The sequence below is a fragment of the Dermacentor variabilis genome, chromosome 1, assembly GCF_050947875.1.
Source record: "Dermacentor variabilis isolate Ectoservices chromosome 1, ASM5094787v1, whole genome shotgun sequence".
Lineage (NCBI taxonomy): Eukaryota > Metazoa > Arthropoda > Arachnida > Ixodida > Ixodidae > Dermacentor > Dermacentor variabilis.
In genome coordinates this window covers 243,793,678-243,813,775 of record NC_134568.1, presented here as the reverse complement: position 1 = coordinate 243,813,775, position 20,098 = coordinate 243,793,678, and the positions used below count along the sequence as shown (strand labels likewise).

General features: G+C 48.2%; 1 protein-coding gene across 2 annotated transcripts in view; it reads left to right on the top strand.

Moving 5' to 3' along the window:
* The window catches only part of zfh2 (Zn finger homeodomain 2), a 357,387-nt gene that overhangs the window by 225,371 nt on the left and 111,918 nt on the right, over positions 1-20,098 (top strand). Inside the window, exon 1 of one of the 2 annotated variants that reach the window (XM_075672549.1) lies at positions 19,497-19,758. The exons of the other annotated variant lie outside the window; for it this stretch is intronic. The gene's annotated coding sequence lies outside the window, so the exon portion shown is untranslated. Of the gene's footprint in view, positions 1-19,496; positions 19,759-20,098 lie in introns of those variants that run through there. 2 annotated transcript variants of the gene reach the window in all.

The following is a 20,098-nucleotide window of genomic DNA, read 5'->3' as shown; positions in this document are numbered from 1 at the left end:
GCACACTCACAAAAGAAAACGTCGTGGAAGGTCGTGAAAAAAAGGAGGCTCTGGATGAGCCTTCTTTTTTCTATTTGCTGTTGCGTACGTATAGTAGCCAGGTGTCGTATTCTTGTGTCGGTATACAGAAAGATAGTAGTTTCAGTGTGTGCGTGTGTTAATCGCAACCCTACCTCATAGCACTCTTCTCAACCAACATTTGGAGACAAGAGTTGCTGTATTTATGCGAGGCACATTGGCTGTAGTGCTGTGGAAAAGTTCGCGAATTGAAGTTTGTTTCACTAGAATGCAACAGCGTTTCGTAGGCAGTGAGTGAGTGAGAATGTGTGTATGTTTGTGTGTCTTTTCGCATCACTTTTCGTATCCGCTAAATGCGGAAGGACGCGAAAAGGAACACACAGAGCACCGCTGGGTTCATGAACTCGCGTGGATTGTGCACTCCATTAAAGCTGCTTTACAGCGATGACAAATAATGTCACCGTTGTCACCGTTCCGCTCTGTGATCAGTGTATATATACTAGCGTAAGGTTCTTTCGTTAGCGTAAAGCTTTAAAAAAGTGAATTGCGTGTACCTCCTTCTACAGTGACCTCAGAATCTGTATGTCACTGTAGGTCTATTTCTTCTGCACCAGATAGCATCAAGTCGCTAGCACCAAAATTGTGATGGCAAGTCGGGATGTTGTTTGTAAACTTCTCTCACCAAAAATTTCATAGCGATTCCTCTTTCGAACGTCGTCTTAATTTATAATGGCGAATAATCGGAGTGTGCGAAGAAGTGCCCCATTCTGGGAAGCAAAAAAAAAAAAAAACACAATCCACGTGATTCTCTCTTTGAATGTAATGGGCCTTAAAAGGAGCATGAACTGTGCATTCCTTGAAGTAGTGGATATTTCGTTGCTCATTCATAAATATATTTCGATGGAAATGCGTAGAGTATTTCACTCTACGAGTCGTAACTTACAACCAAAGCCGCCTACGTGATGCCCGTCATGCAACATACTGCTTCGAGAGCATCTTCTACAATTCTGCACCGTTGTGGCGTAAAGAGCAAATCGGGCGCATAATACAGGCCTGTTTTCAATATATTTCGCACACACGTCTGTGTACCCTGGGGAGAACACTTTTCACAGGTGTTAAACGCACGCTTATTGCTCGCCACGTTTTGCCTGTTAGTTGTTTCGTCACTTCCATCCTCCTCGTTCTTTCATTCCTTCTTGTTCTCCGATTTTCACGTCTCGACAACACACTTTGAGAAGTTGTGCGCACCAGTCTCACGTGACATTTTTATAGCTTGCCTAATTTTACAGATGTATAAATCTAACGCGCACTAGCCTCGTGGTATTTGTAGTTTTAGGCCAAGAATTACCGCGACTTTCATATACTTGCGATGGCTGGTAAGTCTTATCGGTCGTCGTCGTGTAGCTGCTGCTGCTGTTTCTATTGTTGGTGTCACTTTTTTTCTATATTCTTTAAACATAAGTTAGCTTTTCGCCAACTAAGCAACAATGATCAACTGTGCTACCATTTAGTTTGGTTTGGCTATTAAGAAGTCGTCATTCTGTCCGTGTGTGTAATGTGTCACATATAAATTTAATAATATTTTTGTTTACGTAGTGCTAGTAAAACGCATTTTACGGTTTTGCGCTCCTCAGTGTTGCTTTTTTTCTCTCCGTTCTTTTTTATTCACTCTCTGTCAAATATCCACCACACATAGCCTCTGGCAACGCGCAACCACTTCACGTGGCGTGAGTTATACGACCGTGTGCGCTGTAGACCTTGATAGGCTGCTCCACAGACGGGAAACCTGTTTGATGAACATGTCGTAAAGCCCGCGGATAGATAGATATCACTTCCTTTCTTTTTATTCTTGTTGCCTTGTTTGCGCTTCTCTGTTCTGGCTTTTTTCTTTCTTTTAGCACTCGGGCCTGTTCTCGCTGACCACACTTCGACCACATATATTTTGTAAATATTTTTTTTTTGCTCCGGTATTATTGATTTTGTAATATCATCAGTTTCGCAGAATGGCCGTTTTCGGCGATAACGGGGGCGTGGCTTCGCCGAGCTAATGACGAGAAGCAAGAGGAATGGAACATGAAAAGGCGTCGTTAGAAAAATGGCAGTCCATGGGCTTCCCTATCTCGCACCGCAAGGTCCGTAGGCAAACGTTTTTGCATTCCACTCTCGTTCGAATACGGCTGTGCCGCGCAACGTGGACGCTGACATCTAACCCGCTCAGCAGCCAGGCGCCACAGCTTCTGAGCCGCTGCGGCACGTATTGTTGCTGGCATGTCATAAGTAGTGCGCGAGTCCACCACGCTACCTAATTTATGACTTCCTTGGGTTACCCGGTCGAATCTGCGTGAAAACTTGCGGACAGTAAAGGCGTAATTACATTCTTGCTGAAACGTAACTTTACACTCTAAGCAAAAAAGGACTAAAAGGGGTAGGGAGGTTAGTCCTTTTGGGGACTAACTGATTTGCCACAACCATTAGTCCTTTTGGGGACGAACTGACATGGGATGAACTGTTACTCCCCATGCGCTTACTCCTTCGGGAACTAACAGTTGCCCCTGCCCGATGGTCCTCAAGGGAGTAACTGTAATTCGTTCCGATGCTCCGCAAAGGTGTAATTAATTAAAATAGGCATTTATACCCTAATAAAAAAATTAATGAGCTGAAAAAAAAAAAAACGCGCCCAACAGCAGGATTCGAACTCACGTCCTCTCGCTCACAATTCAGGTACTCTAACCACTGCACCACGCTGCTTTTTTTTTTCTTTCTTTCATGGTGTTGCACCACGCTGCTTGCTTGGCAAGAAGGGCTATTTCGACAAGGTTAAGCATGGGAACGCAAGTGCGGCAATATAAAAGCGACTGTATTTTGTGCAAGCTATGCAGTCAGAGTCTAACGTTGAGTGTACTTGCAACCATAAGCGACTGCGAAAAGAAATCAGCCCGAGTATTTTTAGGGTGATTTAAACTGAGGCACTACGCCATGTATACGTGTAGCGAGCTCAAACGGGGCACCGAAGACGACAGAGAAGGGCAATTTCTCTGTCGCTTAGCGCGTGCCGTTTGAGCTATACATCGCTTCAGTTCGCAACCTCCTTGGAACGGAAGGAACTTAGGTACTATAGACCAAGAAAATCTAGCCGTCTATCAGTGACTTGCGCGTTTAATGCGTATCGCTCACTTATGGGGTGCGCACGAAGGGCATGCCTCTTCACATTCCAGTTTTAAGCTGCACGTAATTTTCTCACGAAGAGGCAAGGTGCTGCTTTGCATGTAGTTCAATAGACAATGCACGAACTTCGAACCATTCACGATTTATAGACAATACCGTTTTCGCCGCATCGCTCCATGATACGGACGAAAACAGCGAAGTGCCTGGGGAGTAACTGTTGCCGTTCGTCCTCCCATTGCTCTCTTTCCGAGCAGGGACTAAACCCTTACTCTCCGAAATTTGCACACGGCCCGCACATTCATGCAGTTAATCCTTTGAGGGACGAAAGCGCCCTTTTTAGGACTAACGGCGCAGTTACTCCCGTTTTCCCCGGGATTTTTCTTAGAGTGTACCTGGCTTCGCAAAAAAACATGCGAGAGAGCTGAGACATTCACATTTTATTGTCCATCTTCGCGCGACGGGACATATGCCTGTACTCTATATATTTTACTCTAAATTCGGCTGCGGCTGCGGAAACCCCGTACGACACTTGCGCCTAGGATTTCGTCGGCAATGGAGTAGCTGCATAAATTCGAGAATAGTGCCAATCACCTCTTTGTTTTTCTTTGTCTCTTCCTCCGACTTTCCCACTGCTGCTGCTGCTGTGCGCTGCTGCAGTCGCACACACCGCGTCAGGGAGTGGTTCAGAGCGTGTATATAGGTGACAGGCGCGAGTAAGAGAGGAAAGGCGACGGGAGAAACTCGTTTTCACCCCACCGCGTCGAATGTGCACAATACCCTCTGGAGCTCCCTGGCCGCGCCCACATTAGCTGCTTGACAGCTGTAATGATCCATGACTCCCCCCGGAATCATTGCAGAAGCTGCAGCGCTTCCCTTTCTACTAACGTGCGAGGCTAGAGGGTACGCAGACAGAACTTTAGAGAGGAGAAGAAGGAAAGGGAGGAAAAGAGGCAGTTCCCATACAAGAGATGGGGGAAGGCGACGTGAAAAGGCAAGGAAACCCAACTACTAGTATGCAACAGCGGTTGCGGGGAAACAGGATAAGCTTAAGTTCAAGGTACTGTATAGCACGTTGGGGGGGGGGGGGGGGGGGGGCTGCTATTTCTGAAAAATAAGCGCCATGCAAATATGTCAAGCGGGCAATGTATGCAGGGCGCGCAGAAGCAGAGCCGCATTAATTAAAGCGCACCGCAGGGTGCAGGAGACACTACGGAAGCAGTCAACCGTTAAATCAACACTTCTGTGCCCGCTGCGTCAGCTTTGCGGATATCGCATTGCTAGAGGTCGTGGATTTGATCCCAATCGCGGCAGCCGCGTTTCGAAGGGGCCGAAATAGAAAACGCACATGCGCTGAGATGTTGGGACACGTTAAAGAACATCACGGTGTCAAAATTAATCCGGAGTCCGCCACTACGGCTTGCCTCATAATCCAAGTGGGATTTCGGCACGTACAGCCCCATAATCCAATTCAAGTTTAATTATTCTGCCACAATGCGATGTACCCTGTGAGGCAATGACAACGCTCAAACCTCTCGGATGTTATGAAATATGGCGCAGAACAATTACGCAGACAAACAGCAGTGGTACACGCAAGCTAACGTTTACCATCAACTCACCGCTCTCGTGTTAGCCTAAACGTTGAAGAAATCAAGCTTTAGCAGTGAACATCACCGCTAATTATCGTCAATCAAAGCATCCAGCATAGAAAGCTTCGCGTACATCGATTCCCCACAGTGCGTTGAATCTGCACAATTTTTCGTTCGCTAAGTATCGTAGCGGGGCTTGCGTGAGTTGGTTCTATCGGGAACTTCCAAACGACGCTTGTCAATGATATTAATTTGTAATTGCACTGAAAATGCGCATTATCAGTTTTCTACCATGGAATCGCCTTCCCAACCATCAACTCGGCCTCGCGGTCAACTGGATTCTAATGAATGCAACAGCAACTTAGACGAACCTGCCGTGGTGGCTTCGCGGCTATGGTGTTGCGCTGCTAAGTATGAGGTCGCGGGATCAAATCCCGGCCGCGGCGGCCGTATTTCGATGGGGGCGAAATGTAAAAATACGTCTGTGTTCCTACTACGGCGCTCCTCATTATCAAATCGTGATTTTGGCGCGTAAGATTTCAGAATTAAATTCAGCAGCTTGGACGGTATGGCCGATGAATAGACATTTCTTTTCAGAAGCCGTAGGATAATAATATTTTCTTCAATGAAAGGACCCCTCGTATTGTCATTTAGCTTAATTATTCTTATCTACACCATAATGAAATCCACAGGAATAAAACTCTATTTAGCTGTTCTTGGAGGCTAAGTTGGTGCTGCGTGATTAAACAAGGGGAGACAGAGAATGCAAAGAACAGCGGTTTTCTCCTGAAGTGATTTCGTCGCCTTAACCACTTAAAATGTACATTTAGTGTTGACAATAGCTAGCAAAGACTCAGTGTTATTTGAAAAATTTAGTAGTCAGCAGGAATGGACAGCAAATACGCATGATCGTTTGCACTGCCGAAGTCAAAAGTATACCCGACATGTAGCTTTCCACTTGGACGTTTTTCGTGGCCTGGGTCTCTCTTTGGGCCGTGAAAGTCAACCGGTCATTGAAGCAATCAACCATGTATCCATAAGTACTTGCAGTGGATATGTATACGTGTGTGAGAGAGGAAGGGCTGAGGGACAGGCGTGTGTGAGAGCTCGGAGGGAAAAAAAATTAAGGGAAACAAGGTAACATGTACGGTTATGTAGAGGGATCTATCGAGAGTGCGGGCGATTATGGGTGAAATCTGGCGAGACCACTGCCCAATGGCCGCGCATTCCTACAAAGAGCGTGCCGAAATTAAACCGTTCGCACATTGCATGAAGCATCCCGCTGCGCTTCAATATCGTTATAACACGCACACACGCACACACACACACACACACACACACACACACACACACACACGCACACGCACACGCACACGCACACGCACACACACACACACACACACACACACACACACTATGTTGTATTGTCCCATTAAGCTTCATTTGTCAATCACAGAAATTTTTAGAGCATTTCATTTGTTGCTCATTTACAAGCTTCGCACTTGATAGGACTTTCACTTCGAATGGCGGCTTTGCGTTCACCGGAGCATAAGCAAGCCCAGCATTGTTGCCATGTTTGTACAAAAAGTTTCTGGTTAAACTTTAATATCGATAAGGGACTAAAAACAAAATCTCTTAGATTAGATACGTAATAGAACGAGGTAATTGCACATGTCAACAAAGTCTGCAAGCACAGAAGTAAATGTTAAAACTTGGGCGATATCAAGCGAAGTATGAACATTAACAGTAATAATTGCCCGGGAAGTAATTTTTTTCAATTGCCATCCCCCGAGCATCCCTCAAGTAGAGGATTCCTCGACAAGCTACATCATTTCTTGTTTAAAACTGGACGAGTTCGTTGATCTTCATAGTAAAATCAGCGCAAACAGAACGGCAACACAAGACAGAAGACACAGCGCCTGTCCTGTGTACTTCTGTCTTTTGTTGCCGTCCCGTTTGCGCTGCTTTTACCATTATTTCGTGCACACAAGATAGGCATCAAAAAAGCGACTCACCGCAAGAGTAGACGATTAATTTTTTACCTATTGTGTTTTCTAATGCGCACCATTTAGACATCAGTACGTTAGTGTTTTTGATACTTCCCTCGTCTGATCATTCTGCTGTGTGTACAGGACGCAAGGGACACGTTTGTGTGATTCTGAATCCGTAATTATTACCATATAATTAATCTAGCAGCAGCATCGATGCACATCATTCCGATAACTATAAATTGTCATAAATCAAAACTTATAAGTTATATGTGCTGAGGTTTTACGTGTAAAAACCACGGTATGATTATGCGGTACGCCGTATTGGGGGATTCTGGATTAATCTTGACCATCTGGGGTTCTTCAACGTGCACCCAATGTGCGGTGCATGGGCGTTTTTGCCTTTCGCCCTCATCGAAATGCGGCAGCCGTGGACGGAATTCGATCCCGCATACTCCGGCTTAGCAACTCAACGTAGTAGCTACAACGCAACCACGACGGGTAAACCAAAGCTCATATTCTCTGCCTGTTCTTTCTGGAAGCATCACACAGGTACTGGAGACACAATCTCTCTCTCTCTCTCTCTCTCTCTCTCTTCTTTTTTTTTTCGCGATTATGTTGCCGAGAATTCGTGTCAAATTTGACGGATAAGTCTACTGCGTCCGTTTTGCTCACATCGAAGTTGGCATCTGCCATCTGCACTTCCGTCGTGCGACCGCCACGTCATGTGACAGAGATTTCTCCCCACTGCTCGCCCCCCCGCCCCCCCCCCCCCCCCCGCCCCTGCTAAGCCCTTCGATTACCTTCCGTGCGAAACCATTTGGCCAGCGCCTCCGTGCCGGCGGTGCGGTCCAGGCGGCGGCTCGGCTCGACGCTGCGAAACGCGATTGTGCAGCTTGCGTAATCAGCGGCGCCCATTTCAGATCTCGTCGCGCGGCCTCAGAAAAGGTTCGGGGCCGCCGAGCGGAACCGAAAATCCTATAAAATGTAGCGATGACCGCGCACGGGCACCGACTATAGTACCACCGCACGGTGGAGAACATTCCTGCTCCCGAGTCTGTCTGAAGGTCCGCCGAGCGGGGATAGCGTGGTGGGGCTGCGAAAAGCACACAAGAAGCCGCTCCACGGAAAGCGTCTGCGAGACGAAGGGAGAGAAGCGCTGGCCGCACTATTGAGTGCGACGCCGACGACCGCACCGGGCCGTGGAGAGAAGGGATTATAGCAAGCGCGGACTGCAACTTTCTTATGGCCTAATGACTGGTCATGTTCCGCCCAATGAGAAGCACCAATGGGTTCGCGACTGTCCGCGGTCCCCTATTTGCGCGCAGACACGCGCAACCTCCCCCCCCCCCCCCAACCCCCCACCTCATCCGCCACGCAAGGCCCCAATCGCGCAGAGAGCGCAAGAACAAAGGACGGCTGCTTTTGTCTCTCTTGCTTCGTGTGCCGCGCGGCAGGCCCCTCCTGCCGCTCGTCTGTGACGTATGAACGTGTTCTGTGCCTTGCACTGGCCCCTAATGGGCAGGCCTTCAAGCGGCGCCGCTAAGTATATTTTCACGATTCCATTAGTGCCTCTCGCCCTGTATACACACACAGGCTACGCAGTTGTGCGCGCGAGCACTGCGCTCGCGCTCGGACTTTTCATTAAAAGGGGTCACTAGCCTTTGAGATCTGTCTCGGATAGGGAGCTATCGCGCCGGCCGCCTACACCCTCGCCGCCACGCGCGCCCCCCCTTCTTCGCCTGGCGACTCGCTGGGCTTTCTTGCCCGCCGCTTCTCGCACTCGCCCTGGAACGGTGCCGGCTATGGACGGGCGGCGACTGAACCATAGCCAGCCAGCCTCGTGCAGTTTCTAGCTGAAAAGCTGGCGAAATTTCGTTGTCAGTGAAAGGGGTGCAGGCATCTGCTCCGTGAGTCCCGTCATCCTCCTGCCTCCGCAGAAAGCTTCCGAGAACCACGGGTTTCTGGAGAGCGCGCACTTCTCTTGCCCCGTCGGTCATTTTATTCGTATCCCACTGAAGTGGAAGAATAAGAAGAAATGAATGTCTAGAGGGAATGGAAGGGGTTTTTTTTTAATTCATTGTCTATTTGCTTCACATGGTCGTAACTAAGTATAGGCCAAGACATACCTGACTTCGACTAAAGCAGGGAGCGCGCAGGGGAAGTAATGAGGTATAGAAGAATGCAGATCGCTTGTATCACGCCGTACCACGTATAGGCTCAGCCGGAACTGCGATCCCTGTCTGATACCTGTTTGGTATTTTTAGTTTTTGAGGAAGTTTCTCCTGGTCTAATTGTTATATAGCTCACCAGGACATCTGTCTGCCTAATAAGCGGTGGGGCGGTGCCAAGTGGCACTACGAACACAATTCTCTCGATGCGATATCCTCTTGATGACACTGCTGCCATTAATGGGTCACTTGAGGCATTGAGGTCGGCCAGATGAAAACTTTGAAAGAGCTTTATTGCCAAATGAACCAAGTTGACGTCCTGCATTGCAGCAGTTACAGTCCTGCATTGAAGCAAGAACGCCAACATAATCTTAATCCATAAGAAAGGGGACGCCAAAGACTTGAAAAATTATAGACCGATCAGCTTACTGTCCGTTGTCTACAAAGTATTTACCAAGGTAATCGCTCATACAATCAGGAACACCTTAGACTTCTGTCAACCAAAGGACCAGGCTGGATTTCGTAAAGGCTACTCAACAATCGAGCATATTCACACTATCAATCAGGTGATAAAGAAATGTGCGGAGTATAACCAAGCCTTATATAGCTTTCATTGATTACGAGAAAGCATTTGATTCAGTTGAAATCTCAGCAGTCATGGAAGCATTACGGAATCAGGGTGTAGACGAGCCGTATGTAAAAATACTGAAAGATATCTATAGCGGACCCACAGCCACCGTAGTCCTCCATAAAGAAAGCAACAAAATCCCAATAAATAAAGGCGTCAGGCAGAAAGATACGATCTCCCCAATGCTATTCACATCGTGTTTACAGGAGGTATTCATAGACCTGGAATGAGAAGAATTAGGGATAAGATTTAATTGAGAATACCTTAGTAACTTGGGATTCGCTGATGGTATTGCCTGGCGTTGTAACTCAGGGGACCAATTGCAATGCATGCTCACTGACCTGGAGAGGCAAAGCAGAAGGGTGGGTCTAAAAATTGATCTGCGGAAAACTAAAGTAATGTTTAACAGTCTCGGAAGAGAACAGCAGTTTACGATAGATAGCGAGGCACTGAAAGTGGTGAGGGAATACATCTACTTAGGGCAGGTAGTGACCACGGATCCGGATCATGAGACTGAAATAATCAGAAGAATAAGAATGGGCTGGGGTGCGTTTGGCAGGCATTTTCAGACCATGAACAACAACAACATCATCATCATCATCATCATCATCATCATCATCATCATCAGCCTGGTTACGCCCACTGCAGGGCAAAGGCCTCTCCCATACTTCTCCAACAACCCCGGTCATGTACTAATTGTGGCCATGCCGTCCCTGCAAACTTCTTAATCTCATCCGCCCGCCTAACTTTCTGCCGCCCCCTGCTACGCTTCCCTTCCCTTGGGATCCAGTCCGTAACCCTTAATGACCATCGGTTATCTTCCCTCCTCATTACATGTCCTGCCCATGCCCATTTCTTTTTCATGAACAACAGGTTGCCTTTATCCCTCCAGAGAAAAGTGTATAACAGCTGTGTGCTACCAGTACTCACTTACGGGGTAGAAACCTGGAGGCTTATGACAAGGGTCCTACTTAAATTGAGGACGACCCGCCGTGGTTGCTCAGTGGCTATGGTGTTGGGCTGCTGAGCACGAGGTCGCGGGATCGAATCCCGGCCACGGCGGCCGCATTTCGATGGGGGCGAAATGCGAAAACACCCGTGTGCTTAGATTTAGGTGCACGTTAAAGAACCCCAGGTGGTCAAAATTTCCGGAGTCCTCCACTACGGCGTGCCTCATAATCAGAAAGTGGTTTTGGCACGTAAAACCCCAAATATTATTATTAAATTGAGAACGACGCAACGAGCTATGGAAAGAAGAATGATGGGTGTAACGTTAAGGGATAAGAAAAGAGGGTGAGGGAACAAACGCGAGTTAATGACATCTTAGTTGAAATCAAGAAAAAGAAATGGGGGAGAGGGGGGGGGGGGGGGCATGGGCAGAACATGTAATGAGGATGGAACATAACCGATGATCATTAAGGGTTACGGGCTGTATTTCAAGAGAAGGAAAGCGTAGCAGGGGGAGGCAGAAAGTTAGGTGGGCGGATGAGATTAAGAAGTTTGCAGGGACAACATGGCCACAATTAGCACATGACCGGGGTAGTTGGAGAAGTATGGGAGAGGCCTTTGCCCTGCAGTGGGCGTAGCTAGGCTGAGGATGATGATGATAATTGTGATGATGATGATGAATGAATGAAGCAGTTAAGGCTGTGTAGCTTTTCAAAAGTGCCCCATATACTTAAATAAACGTTCAATGCTCATAAAATTTACAGGGAAGAAATTTTTGTCCTATATGGGCAGACTAGTACAAATTTATTCATGCGATTTTTTAAAATTATATTGAAAGGCCCAGGGCACCGGAGAAAGAAGTCGGGTAATTATATGCCCGACATAGGCAGCAAACGGTAACGCACGAAATAAACCCTATCACCGCACAGGTGATCTTCAAAACGTTGGGCCTCGGCAATGATAACGATAATGGGGTCGGTAAGTTCTATTCGGCGCTGGTTCATGGCCCAAAAGGGTCGTTTACAGATCGGTGCGGAAAGTTTGGGAACGTACGTTCTAACGCTGCTCATCCCGAATCGATAACAAGGAGATATGGAAAATAATCGTAGTTTACAACAGAAGTACAAAGATAAATCTCAGGCTGCTACGCGAACATTTCCGTCGTCGTGACACTTCAGGTAGATTTACAGTTCCCTCCATAAAATGGGTGCTAGATATTCGAGAATGATTTGATAAAATGGAACGAGCGGCACGCTTCTGTACAGCTTCAGGAGTTTTGGGTTAGGGTGATCTGTCCATGTTCATGTGTATGTATGCGTACTCTAATGCAAACTACGGGTTTGCATATTGACAGTTATCTTAAGAGAAGTGATTTTGATTTCCAAAACTGTCCGGCATGTAATAGTTATGGTAAGGCTATAAAATCCCCTACACCAGTTTTCATGTTTTCAGAGACCTCTAGAATTTTTTTTGTCTGTGATAAGCTGTGATAAGTCTTTCGTTACCGCTTTCTTCTCTTATGTAACCCTGTAAGTTTTGATATAGCAATACGATGTTGCATAAATAATGGTGGACCTCAAAGAACATAAACTGACGTTCTTTGTATATGCCAGCACGTGTCGCAAGCAATTTGGGATATTTTCTGCTTTAAAATCAACTAATTGGGCTGGCACAATGTATTTATAATCTACTGACGTAAATGATTGCCTTTGTCACCCCTCCTCCCTTGTTTCGTATATGAAAAGATGGTTCCTTATAAATGTCGTACGAGAAGTACAGTAGGTTTTGAAGAAACGAAGAAGAAAAAAATGAAGAGCTCACGTCGCACAGCCTCTTCAAAATTTATTGGAGTAGCTTCCTCGAAAGACCGCTGTTTTCGCCATTTCTCACCAACACATACCGACAGCTGTTCGTTCTCATGTCGTCCTTCACCTTATGAGTGGCGTATAGAGGCGCGTGTCTGCTTTGCTTGGCCCTTCGTGGCGGGATAATTTGGCAGAGTTCAGGGATTCCACTGGCTTTGATCTCATTTACTGCGATAGCAGCAGACTCTCGCAGTTGACACCGCCATCTCTTCTCGAAAATTGGCTCGGTCGCAATTGGCCAAGTTTGCGCAGTAGACAACATTAAAGCGGTGTAGTTGTTATGGTGGTGATGGTTGTTTTTAGAGCGAAGCTATGTCTGTGGCTAGCCGATTCGTCCGTCCATCCGTCTGTCGCCTGTACGCCGAAAACTACTCCGGCGCAACCGCAAGCGCACGCGGGGAAAAAAAAAGAGGCGCGTGATCGACTGCGACTGTAGTGACGTCGTTGCTCTCCGTCGTATCCGAGCGCGCGCGCAGCACTTTCTCTCCGGCTCCGAAATGGGTAGGTCATGCGTCATAGTGTTAGGGTTGGCGTCTGACACCACGTGGCGAGAGGTCATTCACCCTACCCCTGAGCCGGAGCCCACGGGCGCCGGAGAGGTCATTCACCCTAACCCCTGAGCCGGAGCCCACGGGCGACCTCTTCCCCTCCTCTCATGGTCGTGGCATCGTGTGTGCTTACCTCATCCCCTTCACCCCTCCTGAGCCGGAGCCCACGGGGGCCCTCTCTCCGTGCCTGTCACGTGTCATTCGACGGAAGCAAGATCCCGCCCACAACTTGCAGAGAGCCTATTTAAGGGGCTCCGAAATGTACTTTGAGAGACTTCATACTTGATACTTCATACTTCATGCTTTTCTTATTTTCTTTCAACTACCTGTGAATAAACAGTGCAAGTTTCGCACTAGCAAATCGTCTCGCCCCTGCTTGGTCGCCATGATCTACCGGATGCCTGCAGCCCGCCGACAACGCCGCGCTACCCAATAAGTAATGTCAGTCGAGCTTCGATAGGCAGGCGCCCCTACTTCTCGGCAGCAGTACGGTACGCTGCCCTGGAGTACGCAATAATAGGTACTCCTGAGGAGCAGCCAGCTTTCGATCAACAACGCCGCGATTAGAACCGGGAACGAGCTCGTCTACGCCGTGCCGATGCTGCAGCCCGGGCACGAGAACAGGATCGTGCAGCCTAGCGCAGGCATAAACGGCGCACCAAGGATCCGGTAGCCTAGTAAGCCGTCGTTTAATGAACCGTCAGGACTAACGCAGTGATAAACACTGGGGCCACATGTTTCAGCTTCGCTCCGGACAGCATTCATTTGGGCTAGATGGAGCATACTAGATGGTGCATATTTGGGCTAGATGGTGCATCACGAGAGGAAGAACGACACAGGACAAGCGCCAACAAATGTTCCTTAAAATTCTTAAACCCGGCGCCTGCCCTGTCGTTCTCCCTCTCGTGATCGTCTTAGTTGGCGCTTTTTCTTCCTAATTCAGCTTCGCTGTTTAACCATCTTTACGGAGTGCTTGGGCGGTGATTTTTTGTGTGTGCGCGTGTGTGTCGTGCTATAATTAAGGTTCAGCGTCTGCACTTAATTGACAATGCAGCATTAGTCGAGCAGTCGCTTGTTTAAGAATTTTAAGGAGCAATTGTTGCGCATAAATATACGCGGACAGACTGCTATATAGAGCTCAACCGATGCCCTCTTCTTTGACTAATTCGCACATTTTATCGCTCTTCGCAGCATACAATGTTTTGTTGTTGTCGTCGTGATCTTTCTTGTTGTTAATGCTTCACTGCTGCTGATGATGACTACGATACCAACGTTCATGATAGCGACTGTGATAACGACGAAATATTAAAAATGCTTTAGCCAACAAGCATAAAAATTATTTATGAAAAAAAAAGATTCTAAAGGAACCTAGCAAACTTATTTACATTAGATCTTAGTACAAATGTGTCAAACACAGCCTCAGAGTTAGACGAATACACAAGATCTACCAGTATCCTCACGCAATCCTAAGTCGACGCTGTACTCAAGTTCGTGCAGATATCATTCAAGTCGATGAGCACTAAGGAAAATAGACCTTCTGGTCCTCGGCGATCGAATCAATTAGTTCTATTTATGATTAACTGTGAGCTTCCCGGTTGCCTGAGACAAATACTGTCTAATATGCACGTACTAGCCATGTTTAAGAGGATACGCCAGTTATACTGCTTCTGGCGATCGTCTGAAAGTTTTGCATATACACTTTTGCGATCATGCCCAGCCGTGCACGATGAATTATTACCACTTTAAACTTTAACCAGTGTTTAAGGCTTCCAATAGTACTTGCACTAGGCCTACTGGGTTCATGCAAAGTTTCTTCTCAAACCTTTTATTCGTCTTCCTGTAGCAATAGTTCGAAAATCGCCTACATACACAGGAAAGTGGCAGAGCTGGACGGCGGAGGATGGAAGCGAACTAGCGTGGCTGTGCTCTTTGAGAGCCCATAATCGTTGAACGAAACTTTGTACATTAACGTTCACGGCTCAACCATAACGTTCGGCATTGCACAAGTTGCGGCTGTTTCTGCTGGCTGGTTGGCTGGATGGCGCCATCTAGTGGCCGAAATATGGATGCTTGGAGGCAAGTAGCCTGTCAGCCGGCTTAAAAGGATTGTAAGAAGGCAAATTTCCCGACGACCGTTTCAGCACCAACGACGTGAGAATAATGTCTTGCAATGCTTCGTTTAATTTGACCGTCTATTCATCCTCTTATGTTTATGTCTCTAGGTTTTCAGGTGAACGTGAAAGACAGAACACGCATATCACACATATTTCTTCACTGCTTTTTTTTTTCTATTTCTTCTAATTGGCCCCTCATTGTTTGATTAGCGAACTCTGCCACCGGTCCGGTAGCGTGCACCGTGCGCAATGCTCCTCAGCGGCTCTAGCACAATACACACTCATCACGCGCCATTCACAGGACTCGGTTGTATGCGGAGCTGGTGTCGCCATCTCCATTGAGCTTCCACAAACGGCTCTCCACTGGTGGCGCGTATAGCTTTGCTTCTGAAAGTGTTGCCTTTCGTTTACATTTGTGTAAAAAAAAAAAAAATGTGCGTCTCTTTCCCACTCTTTAAAATAGAGGCCCGCCGCATAAAAGTGCGCGCCGGGGTGGGGAGCGCGAGGCGTATCGATTCGTGGCGAGCGGGAGGCAAACGTGCGCGAGCGAGCAAAATATATAGCCGGAAGCTTCGTAAAACACGAAACGGGAAGAAAAAAATGAGAAAGCGCCGAAAAAATATCGAATAGCGAAAAAGGTGGAGGAAGAGAGCGGAGCAACGATGCGGACTTCGTTCGAGAGATGGCGCTAGCTGCCGCGTCCTCCCGTTTTTCTTTTTCTTCTTGCTCTCCCATTTCCTTCCTTTCTTTTCCTGTCCTGTTCTTCACGCCTTTGGCCTCCAAACTCAGTCCGTTTGCTTGTTCTTGATGTTTGCTTCGCAGCTCAGCTGTGTATGCCCGTTTTTTGGAGAGACCGGGGACTTTGCAAGAGGAGCGCAAAAAGAGAATGATGGATCGCCGCAGCAGCTCTTGTTAGGGGTGCAACCTTAGCGTAGAAAAGGGCGTTGTATAGGATGCAACGTGACAGTCAAAACCACCTTCCCTCCTCTTCTTTTTCCTTTCTCGCATTGTTTTTATTATTTATTTACTCTGTACTTCCCTTCGTGTCCTGATGGTCCTCCCCAAATGAAGGGGGTGTGCGAGACCCCTGAGTGGCGCTCCGCTGCTGGCCGTGCCCCGCGCTGTCGGACACCGGTGATCGCACTGTGGTTTGCTTCGAGCTTGGCGGTTGGCCACACGGAATGCTTCCGCAGCCCATTTCACAACACCCCTAGGTCGTCTGCGCGTGAGGCCTGAAACGCCGAACTTTTTCATAATTTCTCACCTTGGTCAGCACCTGTCCCGCACCCGCCATTCTTTCTTCCTTCAGCGACTTTCGCGCGTTCTTTGCTGGCAGAAGGCTGCTCCCCACCCTAGGCCATCCACGTCTCCCTCCCGCGCATCTGGCATTGCAGCGACATTTTACGACAGTGCTCGCGTTTAAGATTCGCGGACCCAACTGGCTTGCGTGCCCAAGAACTGCAATGTGTGCTTGGGTTTTACTAGGATTCAAGCAGTTTACCTACGCTAGCGAAATGCAAGTCCAAAAATCTCTCTCGAGTCTATGCGACGTTCTGGGTCAAGTACAAGACACGCATTCGTCAAAACCATCTAGTCCGTCCTGCAACTGGTTGTGACAAGACATGCTACACATTTCCAGCAGGTTTTCAGCCTTTCAACAGAACGAACAGCCACCTTTCTGGTGCGTCTTCCGACAGATCCGGTGGTTTTCACGCACATGTGTTGCCTGCTCTCAAATACGCTGTCGCCGCCGAAACACATATGCGCCTGACACCCCTGAGTGGCTACTGCGCGATAGGGTTAGTCCATTTTCCTCAATAATTCCTTTCACTAGAGGCAGGGGCCGTGCGAAAGCGTGCGCTTCGTTGCCATCGTTACATCGCTCTGAACGCGTATGCACAATAAGCTCTCGCTGCTCTGCGAGCAAAGGAAGAGCCTTCGCTGGCGGAGACATGACGGTGTAGCCATGACTTATTGCCAGCTTAATCGGTGCTCTGCGACACCTGTCACCGACGTAGATGTTACTATGCTCTCTTCATCTCCTCGTTTCAAACGCATTCGATCAGGCCCGTTGTAGCTCGCACGGCCCCCGTAAAACTGGACCCCTGTCGAGCAACGATGCGTATAAGCTCTCTCTCTCTCTCTCTCTCTCTCTCTCTCTCTCTCTCTCTCTCTATCTATCTATTTCTATTTCTCTCTCTTTTATATCGATGAGCCTGCGAACGCCATTTCATCAAGGGTTCATACAAAGTCGATAAACAATAGGTTTTACATTCGTAATCAATGATGCCACAGCGCATCCTTACCCAGTAAGGACGACAAGAGACCACGGAGGATAAAGAAAAGGAAAGGGACGAACATGAATGCTGTCCAGTCCATCTGACAAAACCATGTGCCTAAATGTGGCGCTGTTTTGCGCTTGCTTCTTGCTCGAAAACGGTTTCTTCTTCTTTTTTTTTTTTACCTGTTCTATGATGCGATGCCGGGCTACTGCGCCCGATTGGTTAGCCCTTAAGAGCAGGCAAAGCAAATCCTTCAGTGTCTTGCGCGAGGAAGATGGAGAGCCGTTACGTTACGAGGGAGCACCACACTGCACACAACTGCGCTTGCGTCCTCCGTCCCTCACAGTAGCCAGCAGCGAAACCTCAGAGATTATTTCGTGCTGTTTTGTGCATTTGTCTGAGCGTCCCGCGCTAGTGCATTGTAAATTCATAATCTAAAGAGGCAACTTCGCTGGAGTGTCGCTGTAACAGTCACCGCCTTCTCCTGCTGAAAATAAAAAGAATAAATAAAAAGAAAATACAAACGAAAGGGATATTTGTTGGGGCAATTTCACATTTCCTGAATCTTGCGCATATTGCTAACGCACTATTTATCCTGGCAAGTGCTATTGGCAAGCGGCATCTTACAGTGCAGGTAAATTATAAGCAAGGAAGCATCTTCAGGAATATAATAACCACGTGTGATCTCATCATTATTTTTTTAGTAATTGCGCGTGCGTGAAACTACGGTAGGCTTAGTACTACGTCTTGTAACTGCTGCACCAGCTTTGTCCACTCAACTTCGGGTATACGCGTGTGGTGACACTTCTGACATTAACTTGTGCTCACTAATTATCGTATGCGGCTCACTTAAGTTATTTTCTGTTTCTCAGCTCAAGGCTTCTCCTTATCTGTCAAACGGTGGCGTTTCTTTTGCTCCGAGGCGATATAGCCAGCGATTTCGTAGTCTTCGTCCGGCAAGCGGCGGCGCCCAATCTTGCGATAACACATAAGTGCTTGTGACAAGGACACCGCAGATGTTTACAAATGTGGAGCTATTGCATCATAGCTGAACAGTGGCCGCAGTAAATAGCAGAGTCGGCAACGTAAGCACTGCCGCTTCATACATGGACTACCGCCTACGCTTGTACAACGCTTATCTACATTCCGTAATGCATTTACTTTTATACTTTCAATGCCGATGTGAACGTTAAACGAACGATGGCAGTCTAAAGAAATTATTATTATTATTATTATTATTATTATTATTATTATTATTATTATTATTATTATTATTATTATTATTATTATTATTATTATTATTAAGTGCAAGGGCGTAACACTCGTCTAGAAAAGCATGACAGTGACGGTCGGCATGAAAGTGTCGTGGCCTTCGCAGTCCTCTTGCGAAATGGCTCAAACATTTCAGAATGATGAACAGCATGCTATACATGGGAGGAGATGTCGAACGGATTACATATGACGGATTACTGGTGTGATTGATGTCACAGATTACAATGTCATCATTTGTGGGTCACCCGAGCATTTGATACAATGTCGATGTGAAAAAGGTCATGCTTAAATTCTACGCCAGGGCAAACAATTATAGTGCACATTCAAACGGGCTGTAGTCCACAGTATGATCCTATAGGGCCGCTGCGGTTCTCATCTTGCAAAACATGACACCATGGTGTTGTGCGTTAAGTAAGGAAATGCTCCAGAAAATTTCGCATAAGTTCGCACGGGCGAGCCACTGAGACGCCCACAGTCTGCGCCAAAAGCATCATCTGTGCAGACAGCCAGTGGCAGCGCCAAAAAGGTGCGGTGTTCGGACCACGCGCCGGTTTCGGTAACGAAGTGACGTAATGCTCATATTTGGGGAGCGCCTCCGGCGGTCACCGAGGGCGAGAGAGTGCGGCCGCTTAATAACAGACAAAAACAGAAGCGGCCTCAACCGAACTGATCGATTCCCGATCAATAATGCGCTCGCCCTCAGGACGCCTTCTCCTCGGCTTAAAAAGGAGGAGAGAGATGTGCGAGAGGCCCCGGAGGAGGGGAATTAAATATGGCGACGGCGGCGGCGGTATCTGTCAAACTTGCATGTTTTTGCACATGTGCGCGTGCGCGCGCCGCCGTCTTTGTTGCCCGCAAGAGACAATAGATGGCGGCGCGAGCCCGGGCGCCGGCCTAGGTGTCGGAGGCGTCTCATAACCGGCCCGAAGCGCAGGGTCCTGGCGCACATTCGCGAGAGACCCTAGGAGAGCGGGGGGGGCTCCGCCGGCGCATTTAAAGCAGCCAGCTGCGGCGCGCGGATTTTTGGCCCGTTCGGGATAACCCGAAGCCGCCACGCTGGATTGCTCTGTCTCGCTGCTGCTGCTCCACGTGCTCCGGCGCTCCGCGTGGGAGTCGCCCGTCGCCCTGGGAGCTGCACCGGCCGTCGACGCGCCGGCATGCTGCGGCGAGGAGGTAAGCCGCCGTGCGAGCCGGAAGCACGTTACCGCTCGCGGAAGTCTGTCCGTGCTTTCCCCGTAGGGACTTTTCTGGGGACTGTCCAGTTGTGTATGCGACTTATCTTTCCTGCTTTTTCCCTCCGTTCGAGGTCCAGGGAGTCATTGGCCTGTCCGCGCGAACGGACAACGTTTGTCACGCGGCGTCAAGTGCGTGGTGCCCCAACGCCTCTTGCGCGTCCGAAACGCGCCCCACAGGCGAGACAAAAGCTCGCGCGCGGTAGCGCATAATGACGGCGGCGGCAAACAAAAGCAGAGCTCCGGCGCGGCGCTCGCGGCGCGTCCCCAAAAATAATTGC